The 11,847-nt window shown below is 43.1% G+C and overlaps 1 pseudogene; it reads right to left on the reverse strand.

Moving 5' to 3' along the window:
- Positions 1-4,604: 4,604 nt before the first annotated feature.
- Positions 4,605-5,078, reverse strand: LOC122097642 (annotated as a pseudogene).
- Positions 5,079-11,847: the final 6,769 nt, after the last annotated feature.

The raw sequence follows: 11,847 nt of genomic DNA on the forward strand, positions 1-11,847 counted from the left end.
GGTTAGTGCTCTACCATTTTAAGCTACAGCTCCACTTCCAGTTTTCTGGTGGTTCATTGGAAACAGGAGTCTCATGGACTATTCCTGCCAGGGCTGGCTTTGGGATTCTCATATCTCAGCCTCCTGAGTGGCTAGGATTACAGGCGTGAGCCACCAGCGCCCTGCTTACCACTTACTTAATAACTTCTGTTGTCAGAGACAACAGAAAGTCTACTTTGTTGTCAGTCACTTGGGCTTTCTTTTGGTTATTATTTGCATGCAATACCTTTTTCTATCCTTTTGCTTTCAGCCCATATACATCTCTAAATCTGAGGCTGGTGTCTTATTCATAACATAGAGGCCCTGCATCCTATTCTTTTTCCACCCAGCTATTCTATGCACTGATTGAGAGCCTTACTCCATTTATGTTTAATCATTGATAGGTAAAAATGTATCATAACCATTTTGCTTATTATTGTCTGTATTGCATTTGTTTTGTTCTTCCCTTTTTGCTGTGTTTCTCTGCTATTTGATATTGTTTCTACTGCTTTGCTTTGCTTCATTTTTCTGTCTTTTGCCTCTCATAAGATTTTTCTTCAGGATTAGTTAAAAGCTTATGTAACACCTCGATAATATCTTAATTTTTACTGCATTTGAAAACTACACACTTTAACTCCCCACACTTTTTTTTTGTCGATTGTGAGGCTTGAACTCTGGGCACTGTCCCTCAGCTCTTCAGCTCAAAGTGAATGCTCTACCACTTGAGCCACAGAGCCACTTCCGGTTTTCTGAGTGGTTTATTGGAGATAAGAGTTTCACTAGGCTGGCTTTGAACCGTGATCCTCAGATCTCAGCCTCCTGAGTAGCTAGGATTACAGGCATGAGTCACTGATGCCCAGCCAACTCCCCACACCTTATATTCTTCAGTCAGTTCATTTGTTTTTGCATTGTGTTTCCATTACAAAGTCTGTCTCTTAAGTTTTATATTAGGGTTAAAATACTGTCAGATGTTGGTGGCTCATGCTTGTAATCCTAGCTACTTAGGAGGCTGAGATCAGAGGATTACAGTTCAAAGCCAGACTGGGCAGGAAAGTCTGCGAGACCTTTTTTGTTGTTGTTGTCATTGCTGTTGGTTGTGGGGCTTGAACTCAAGGCCTGGGCACTGTCCCTGAGTTCTTTTGCTGAAGGCTAGCACTCTACCACTTTGAACCACAGTGCCACTTCCATATTTTTTTTAGTGTTTAATTGGAGATAAAAGTCTCATGGAGACTTTTCTGCCTGGGCTGTCTTTGAACTGTGATCCTCAGATCCCAGCTTCCTGAGTATCTAGGATTACACTCCTGAGCCACCAGCACCTGGCTTGTCTGTGAGAATCATCTCCAATTAACCACCAAACAAACAGAAGCAGAGCTGTGGCTCAAAGTAGTAGAGCAAAGCCTTGAGCAAAACAACTGAGGGACAATGTCCAGGTCCTAAGTTCAAGCCCCACAACTGACAAAAGGAAAAATATTCCTTTGTTGTCATTAAACTCTTAATGTCACTCTGTACTTGGCTACATGTTTGCTTTACTAGATTTATGGTTTAATATGCTTTCATCTCACTGCTTGCTATGATTTTCCTTCAATAGAAGGACTAACTGAAGACTTGCTAATGAGCCTAGGGCACAAAGCATGCATGTGGAGGTGGCAGCCTGTGCACAGTGATCCAGGAGTTGCAGGCAAGGATGGGTGGCAGGGTAGAAAGCTTTGGACTTTTAGAAACCCAGCCAGCATAGACTACAGGGATCTTTGAGGTCAAAAGCTGGGGTTATCTGTAGAGAGATATTGGGGTCCTTTTAATCTCCTTTCTCCATTCAGGGAATGGTGGAATCTTTTACCTCAGGCAAATAATGGCCTAGTATTTCAACTGCTTGTTTTTGTAAATAAAGTTTTATTGGAACATAGCTATATCCATTTGCTTACATATTGCCCATCACTGCTTCTGTGCTCCTATGGAAGAGTTGAATAGTTAGAATGGACCACATGGATGGCAAAGCCTCAAGTTTTTACTGTGTGATGTGTGTGTGTGTGTGTGTGTGTGTGTGTGTGTGTGTGTGTGTGTGCTTGAATTTAGGGCTTGGGTGCTATCCCTGAGCTTTTCTGATCAAGACTAGCACTCTACTACTTGAGCCACAGCTCTACTTTCAGCTTTATGGTGGTTAATTGGAGATAAGAGTCTCATTGACTTTCCTGCCTGGGCTGGCTTTGAACCACAATCCTTAGATCTCAGTCTTCTGAGTAGTTAGGATTGAAGGTTGAACCACACCTGTCTGACCTGTGTAACTTAGAGAAGCTCTGTTGATCTCTACATCATATGTGGGAATTTCACAAGTTACATTAGCAGTAGTTACTATACCAATGTATAATGTAAATTGATGTTAGGACATTAAACTAAATTGTAGGGACGAAATATTTACCAATCATTCCTGAATTATATATGCGCTTATGTCATTACTCTCCCAAATGTTGCTGTCTCATCAAAACACATCCCATCCAATGATTATATTCAGTCATATTTGATATTGTGCTGACTTTGAATAGTATTAAACTATCACTTTTCACAGTTATTAATTTCACTTTTATTAAAGTTCACTTGTCGAAATAGGAGATAGAACTTATGTGTGACAGTTTATTGCCTTCACTTACAAATTTTAATCATTAGGCTTATGACTGACAGCTCCTGTATTCCTTCTCAAGGCCTCTCAGTTGTTGGGTGGGGGGAAAGGGGAGCTACTCAATGCTTCCATTGGCTACTGGGATTTTGTACTCTAAGCAAAGTCTCCAAGATGTTCTACCACTGTTTAAAGTGCCAGGCCTGCCTGTCTGTAGCCATTACAAGGCACCGAGGGAAAACCAAAGAAAAACAGAAAACTCTCTATAGACTAAACTGGATCCCTATCAAAATTTACCCATGGTAGCCATAGTCTTATAACTATGTTCTCCAGGAACATAGTTATGGAGTCACAACGATAGACACAAAAATAAAGAATTGCCTCAACAAAGCAAAATTGACTTCTGTAGAAGGGTGTGCCATCTGGCAAGCAAGCACACAGAGCAGGCAGGCTGCTGTCCTATTTATCCCTAATGCAGCAGGCCTCACACCTCTGCTCTGACTGATTGAGCTCAAGTTCATAATCCTCTCATGATTGAGTAGTTTGAATAGTGCAAAATGTATTTCCAATGTATATTTATTATTATTATTATTTCATTGGTCGTGGGGCCTGAACTCTGAGCCTGGGTGCCAATCCTTAGCTCTTCAGCTCAAGGCTAGCCCTCTACCACTTGAGCCACAGCGCCACTTCCAGTTTTTTCTGCTTATGTGGTGCTGAGGAATGGAACCCAGGGCCTCGTGCATGCAAGGCAAGCACTCTACCACTGAGTCACCTTCCCAGCCCTCCGATGTATTTTTAATAAGATTATCGGTACACAAGTCATCTCAAAATATACCGGTATTTTCTGTTACTTCTTGAATAGTCTAAAGGGTGTCTTAATTCCATCTTGAAACCAGTTTAAGACAAACGCTTACTTTTCAAAAGTCCTTCCTTATCCCAAATCAGTTCCTCTTTCCTTAACAAGAGCCAAGCCACCAGGCCAAAGCAGGAACATTTTTTTTTTGACAAAAGTTACGTTTAATTTACAATGTAATAAAGGTTACAGGTCAAAAGCTACATGTAAAGCGTGAAAAGGCCTATTATACAAATGTACACATCTCTGTACAAAGCTCCTCCCTTGGTCTCTTGTATTAGCCAACATTGCTCCTGAAGCTCTGAGTGAGCAGAGCTCTCCACCCAGGGGGGAAAGAACCTCCAAACCAACAGTTAAAACGTCCTTTTAAGAGAAACCAGTTCCTTACAAAGTAAAATCTTTTCTTTTTAAATTTGATCTGTCCCAACCCATCACAGCCTTTAAAAACTGCCTTCATAGCATACTCAAAAAGCAAAATAATGCCTTAGAGTAGCAGACAGTACTTTGGAATCAAAGTTATAAAAAATCAGGCAAGTGGAGTGTTTGAGGTTGGACAAGAACAACAGGTAAAGGTCAAACAATACTGTAGGTTAAAAAGTCTAAACGTGTGCCAGAACACTGGTCATAGATGAAGGGAAATCAAAATGTTCTTACCCCAATAAGAAGGACAAAAGAGAAAAGCCCCGGTATTGGACCTCCAAACCAGCGATCCAAGAAAACACGTTCGAGTTTAAACCTTAGCTTAACTGATCAACCTGAAATCCATGACAACTCCATTGCTACCTGGGACTTTCGAGGCCACGTCACCTCCCCAGGTCTGGATTCCATCTGAAGGCATGTGAATCACCCTAGGGGGAAGGAGAGGAGGGGTAGGAAGAGCCAGGGCAGTCTACTTAAAAGAACCCACGAATCCTCTGTCTACACTAAAGCGTTCTCAAGACAGGTGTTTGTGGGCTAGTCCAGCCCCACCTGCGGGCTCGGTATTACATGGTTTAAGACCCAGGAGACATTCTCCAAGACGATACTGCACCATGGAAAATTCCCTCCCTAGTCCATTAGTTCGGTCACCCTTCCACCCCATTTGCACCCAATCAATCCCCCACTTCTGAATAACCAAAGATATCAAATCAGCAAGAAAGGGGTGGGCTTCTTGCCCGGCCACGCCTCTTTTGCCTAGTTCTTCTTCTTGGGTTCCTTTACAGCTTCAGGATTATAGACAGCACGGTTTGGTGTGGGGTTCCTGTTCACCGCTGATGGCACAACGGGAGTCAAGTCCACATCCGAGTATGCCATGGGCAAACCACCAATGAGCGCTGTCCTTTGGATGCCGTGCGGCTGGGAGCCTGCTTCACTGTGCATGCAGGGCAAGCCCCCGTAGAGTCCTCTGCATGCATCGGCCGCCTGACTCCTCTAGGTCTGGGGAGCCATGGCACTCCACCCACTTCTTCTTTACTGGGACCACTGCCATTGACACCATGTTCTGGAGTGACCAATAGAGGGATCCACATCCTCTGGGGTGATGATTTCATCATCGTCACTGAGCGTCACTCGTGAGTTCTTCCTCCTCCTCTTTGGTCTCTGAATGTCCAGGTTTCCCTCCTCAATGGTGAGGGTTGAAATCCGCAAAGCAGGAACTTTTAAGCAACACACTTTGATAGAAAAGACCCACTTGTGTAACTTGTATGGGGAGATGGGGGGGGGGGAATGTCTTTAAGAGGTAATTAAGGCTTAAAGAGGCCATAAAGGTAGAGCTTTGATCTTATAGGATCATAGCCTTCAGAGAAGAAGACTTCTCTGTCTCTTTATCTGTCTCTCTGCCCCACCCCCTCCCTGTGTGTGTGTGTGTGTGTGTGTGTGTGTGTGTGTGTGTCTGAGAGAGAGAGAGAGAGAGAGGGAGAGGAGAAGACTGACAAGGTGGCCATCCACAAATAAAGAAGATGGTTCTCATCAGACATATATCTTATTAGGAAGTTAATCTTGGACTTTTCTAGCTTTCAAACGCAGCCTGTCTATAGGATTTTGATATGACACCCTAAGTAGACAGATTTGGGTATTGAATAGTCAAGTGACTGTCAAAAACTACCCAAAAACTGTGAACTGTGGCTCATGCCTGTAATCCTAGCTACTCAGGAGGCTAAGATCTGAGGATCATGGTTCAAAGCCACCTAGGACAGGAAATTCTATGTGGCTGGGAAGGTGGCTCAGTGGTAGAGTGCTTGCCTTGCATGCCTGAGGCCCTGGGTTCGATTCCTAAGCACCACATAAGGAAAAAGCCGGAAGTGGCGTTGTGGCTCAAGTAGTAGAGCGCTAGCCTTGAGCTGAAGAGCTGAGGGACAGTGCCCAGACCCAGAGTTCAGGCCCCACGACTGGACCAAAAAAAAAAAAACTATTACTAGGACAGGAAAGTCTATAAGACTCTTATTCCATTTAACCACTAGAAAACTAGAAGTGGTACTACAGCTCAATGGTAGAGCACTAGGCTTGAGCAAAAGAACTCATGGACAGCACCCAGGCCCTGAGTAAAGCCTCACAATTGATAAAAACAAAAACAAAAAAATCTACCCCAAAATGTGGAAGTGGTAGAGGCTGGGGTTTTGAGGTACATGCTAGAAATACAGACAAAAGTAGACAAAAGTATGAAACATATTACTGGAAACTAGAGGAACAATGCTATCAGGTGATAAACAACCTGGCTGAACTGTATTCAAGTATTTTGGGGAAAATAGAACTAATAAGTGATAAAATTATATATTTCACTGAGGAGATTTATAATCAAATTATTGAAAGTTTGACTTGGTTTCTCCCAACTATCTACATTAAAATGCATGAAGCTAGACATGACTTGAAGAAGGACTTGAGAAAAAAATCAGAACTTACAGATTTGGAAAATCTACAGTGTATTCGTATTATAAATAGAAAAGGAAAGAAAAGAAAGCTTATTCTAAAGAGGGCATTAAGATTGTCGCTGAACAGCCATTTGATAAAAAGAGTGTTAATGGCCATTTGCTGGCTCCTGCCTGTAATCCTAACTACTCATGAGGCTGAGATCTGAGGATTCTGATTCAAAGCTAACTTGGGCAAACAAACCCAAGAGACTCAGCCTCAATTAACTACCCAAAAACGCCAAAAATGTACCTGTGGCTCAAGTGGTAGAGGTCTAGCCTTGAGAAAAAAGCTCAGGGAAGGCCTTGAGCTCAAGTCCTAGAACCACCACCAACAACAACCAAAGTGTAAATGAAGTGGAATTAAAGCAAGGAACACACCAGTACTGTGAACTGAAGGAGACAGTGGGTAGTGCATGGGAAGAAGGAGACTTTTGGACTTTAGATTCTCTGAGGACCAGACTTTAGAGCTATTTGACAGCAAAATGACATGAATCTTCCAGGAAGGCAAGTGAGAGACAATTGGGGTGACAGTCCTACTGCAGATTCATGGGCAAAATTGTTTCCTCCTCCTTTTTTTTAAAAAAATCAGACATGGGGCTTGAACTCTGGGCCTGGATGCTGTCCTTGAGCTCCTCAGCTCAAGGCAAGTGCTCTACCTACTTGAGCCATAGCGCCATTTATAGTTTTCTGGTAGTTAATTGGAGATAAGAGTCTCACAGACTTTCCTGCCCTGGCTGGCTTTACGCAGTAAAACTTCTTAGTTTCAGGGGTAGAATCTCCCTACCTCAGGCCTGAATGAATGACAGCCCTCATGGCAAGTTCTACTCTAAGGACCCTTGTGGAGAGCTAAAAGAGCAAGAGTCTTGTGTGTGTGTGTGTGTGTGTGTGTGTGTGTGTGTGTGTGTGTGTGTGTGTGCAGTCTTGGGGCTTGAACTCAGGGCTTGGGAACTGTCCCTGAGCTTTTTTACTCAAGGTAAGTGCTCTACCACTTGAGCCACAGTGCCACTTCCAGCTTCTTGGTGGTTCATTGGAAATAAGTCTCATGGACTTTTCTCTCCAGGCTGACTTTGAACCATGATCCTCAGATCTTAGCCTCCTGAGTAGCCAGGAGTACAGATGTGAGCCACCAGTGCCCAGCTTAGAATGTGATAGGAAAGGCACAAGCTGTTCCTTGTTGCTATTGTTCAGGTTTTTTTTTCTATTTTTGTTATTGGGTGGCCTCTTTGTATTCAAGGCTAACACTTTACCACTTGAGCCACAGTGCCACTGGCAGCTTTTTCTGTGTATGTGGTATTGAGGAATTGAGCCCAGGGTTTTATGCATGCTAGGCAAGCACTCTGCTACTAAGCCACATTCCTCACCCAGAGTTTTTGTCCTTTGGTATATGTGTGGCAGGGATGGGGAGTTGTATATCTGAGCACTGAATCTAGGGCTTTGTGCATCATAAGCTCTACATCTTGAACCATTCCTCCAACTCTTTTATTTGTCAGTCCCAGGCTTTGAACTCAAAAGGGCCTTGTGCTCTTGTTCAGCTTCCTTGTTCAGCTTGCTTGCTCATAGCTCAACTACTTGGGCCATGCCTCTAGTCTAACTTTTTGGTGATTATTTTGGAGATGGAGTCTTGAAAACCTTTTTTGCTGGGGCTGGCTTTGAACTGTGAACCTCCACATCTTAACCTTCTGAGTAACGAGGAGCCACTGGCACCCAGCTGTGTGTGTGTGTGTGTGTGTGTGTGTGTGTTCTTTCTCAGATAGGGCCTAGCTAATAAACTTTGCCTGGGCTGCCTTTGAACTCAAAGTCCCTATCCCCACATTATGAGTAGCTGGAATTACAAGTAAGCACCACTATACTTGCCAGATCTTTCTAAGTAAGTTTGTCTTGTGTTCTTTAAAAAATACATTCTTAAGTCATACTGAAAACACATGCCTATTTTATTTATTTATTTATTTTACCAAACCTTTAACATGACCACTGCCCCTTGGGAAGATTTTCGATGAAGCGCTGTGTGGTACCTCATGGCTGTGAGATTATTTCCCACTTCTGGTGAGCACGTTCTTCATCTCTACTTGTTCCATGCACCAGACTTGGTGACTAGGCAGGGTGGTGCAGCCCCCACTGAGCTTTCCCTGAGCAGCCTCTCAGGGTCAAGGCCACAAGCTTTGCTTTGCCAGCCAAGTGTAGTTAGCAGCCTGGGGTGACACCTCTTTCTGTCTTCTGGCCTCCTAATGTGCTTTGCATTAAAACGTCCATTGGATTTGCCTTTGAGTCCCTTCTCAGGGGAGCAATAAAAGATGAGCCATTAACATGCTGCCTGTGGGGATATTGTGGATTGAGAAATGACAAGTCTTTCTATTCTGGCCTTCAGGGTGCTTTGCCCACTCAGCCTACAATGCCTGAAAAATTAGGATAGTCCAAGTTCTATTACTGTGGTCTCTCTTTCTTTTTGGTCGGTCATGGGACTTGAACTCTGGGCCTGAGTGCTGTCCCTGAGCTCTTCAGCTCAGTGCAAGGCTTTACCACTTCAGCCATAGTGCCACTTCCAGTTTTCTGGTGGTTCATTGGAGATAAGGGGCCTCACAGACTTTCCTGTCCAGGCTGGCTTCGGACTGTAATCTTCAGATCTCAGCTTCTTGACTAGCTAGGATTACAGGCGTGAGCCACCGGTGCCTGGCTTTTGTGTTCTCTTTTGGGAACTTGTGCTTCTAACAAATTCCTTCCCTTGCTCTCAGTTTCTCCCATTGAGTAAAAACAAGCAGTGCATCTCCAAGGAGCACCTTCAACTCTTAATATTCAATGATGAATATTGAAGCAGGACCTTGCTGCCATCTTATACATGGAGCATTCACGGAATACACCGGAATGAGAGGTGAGTCTTTGGCAGTATTTTCTTTGCCAGCTGAAATGATACAAAATACATTTCATGTATAATGATACCCAACCCAAATGGTTCAAACACAGAGCTCCGCCCTTGAGGTTTAGAGGATAAGCTTTTACTTGTAGAATTCTAATGTAACCTTTTCTCTCGGGCAGAAATGTTGTATGGGGTGTGTGTGCTGTAAATGGGGGTGGGTAATACTGGATTGTCATTAACCAGATAATGAATCCCATCTGCTTTTAATCAGCCCCTTCCTGCTCTCCCAGACCTCTAAACTTTTAATATTCATGGAACCAGATTTGAATTCTGGAAAGAGCTATTCTGGAAAATAATTGGATATTTACTAGGTGAAAAGTGAAATTATACAGGCGTTTCATAGGGTTTGGTATTTCACAGGTGCCATTTTTCTTTCCAATGTGTTGCATACTTCTGTTTTATAAACCAATATGGATAGTGGCATAAAAGATTGTAGGGTTACATGGCGGTAAGGCCTGGGAATATGTGTGGGAGGGGGTTGGTGGACAGGAAGTGTGTACTTCAATTGGGAACACATCTGAAATACTTGAGTTAGTAGGAGTTAGTAAAGCAAAATTATTTGAAGGCAAAGAATAGCCTTTTCTCTTTTTTTGCCAGTCCTGGGGCTTGAACTCAGGGCCTGGGCTCTATCCTTGAGCTTTAGTGCTCAAAGTTAGGGCTCTACTACCTGACCACAGTTCCACTTCCGTTTCAAAGAATATTACTGAAAAGAAATGCAGACAAATTCATAAAATGGAGTGGGGCATGGGAGAGGAGTTGCCTGTAGAAGTCTGACTCCATACAGGAAAGTAACTCCCCTATGGGCTTCTGCTAAAGGACTTTGTAGTTAGGAAAGAAGACACAAAGGTATCAGGGAGGTTTCTTTGGTTTTGGTTTTGGTTTTTAAACATCACAACACAGTGCCCTCTAGTGTTGAGGGCAAGAAGTACAGGCTGAGTGCAGGTACACTTGGAAATAAAGTGAAATCCTGGGGATTTCTTTCCTGTGAGCATCTTGCACTTCAATTATAAATATCATCATCATCACAACCACCCCCAAGTTCCTCCTTTTCTAATCTATCCTTAGTATAGACAGAGCACTTTCCTGGGGGGACTTCTAGATGAAGCTGAAATAGATTGAGTTTTTAAAAAAATTTTTGACATTAAAACAAAAGAAAATGCATTTCAGAGTAGACATTTTCAACTACGTTGAAATCAACTGCTACCGTTGATTTATAGTCCAAGAGCCCTGGTGTTGTTTTACCAGAATCTTTGCTGTTTCTGGCCTTACTAGCTTCTTGTCATCTTCTGTACAATGGCGACCATCTTACTTCCCACTCATCTTTTCCTTTCCAACCAAAGAATAGGAAAGCTCCCTCTCATGAGTTTTTTCCCCTCCTTTCAATCAGTGGTTCCAGCATGAAGCAGTAGGATGCTTCTGATGGACCATTGATTGGCAGATGAAATGTTTCTTTCATTGGTGAGGGTCATTTTGGTCACAACTGAGGCTGGATAGGAAAGTATAGCCTCCTCAGTACAAATTGAGCCATAGCTGGGAGACCAAATGAGCCCATCTGCTTATTGATAAAAGTAGCACAGTTAGGGCTCATGAGTCAGACAGAATTACTTAGCAGGACATAATATGTATTCTTAGGGAGAAAATGAGCAGAGTGGAAAGAAGTAGCCCAATCACATAAAAAGCTTTCTTCAGAGGAGTCTTGGATGGCCCCATGTACCATCCAGTCTATTTAATGTTTTTAAGGTACTTACTTGGAGACAAAGATAAAATGGCTTAGCTTTTATAAGTTTATTTATTTATTTATATAACTATCTTCAGTCCCTGGTCTTGAACTCAGGGTCTGGGTGTTGTCTCTGGGCTATTTTGCTCAAGTCTAGTGCTCTACCATATGAGTCACAGCTCCACTTCTGGTTTCCTGGTGGTTTATTGAAGATAGGAGTCTCACAGACTCTTCTACCTATGCTGGCTTTGAACTGCGATCCTCAGATGTCAGCCTCCTGAATAACTAGGATTACAGCCATCAGTACCCGGCTAATGGATTGTTTAATGTATTTGTTTGTAATGAAAATCAAACATCCCCCAAACCAGATTGTCTTCGAAATCAGGACTTTTAGACCAGGTGTGTGTGTGTGTGTGTGTGTGTGTGTGTGTGTGTGTGTGTGTGTGTGTGTGTGTGTGTGTGTGTGTGTGTGTGTGTGTGTGTGTGTGTGTGTGTGTGTGTGTGTGTGTGTGTGTGTGTGTGTGTGTGTGTGTGTGTGTGTGTGTGTGTTTACCAGCTCAGGGGCTTGAATTCAGGGGGTAGGTTCTGTCCTTCAGCTTTTTTGTTCAAAACTAGTGCTCTACCACTTGAGCCACAGCTCCACAGGTGTCTTTTTGCTAATTAATTGGAGATAAGAGTCTTGTGTTTGTCTGTATAAGCTTGCTTTGAATCTTAATGCTCAGATCTCAGCTTTCTTGGAAGCTAGGACTACAGGCATGCGCCACAGGCATCCGGCTCAGATCAATGGCTTTTTGCAGATGAGGAAAGTGAGGCCAATATAGGGGAAAGGACTTGTTAAAGTCACCCAGGAAA

This window comes from Dipodomys spectabilis, unplaced genomic scaffold, assembly GCF_019054845.1.
Source record: "Dipodomys spectabilis isolate Male_0828 unplaced genomic scaffold, ASM1905484v1 ptg000423l, whole genome shotgun sequence".
Taxonomy (NCBI): domain Eukaryota; kingdom Metazoa; phylum Chordata; class Mammalia; order Rodentia; family Heteromyidae; genus Dipodomys; species Dipodomys spectabilis.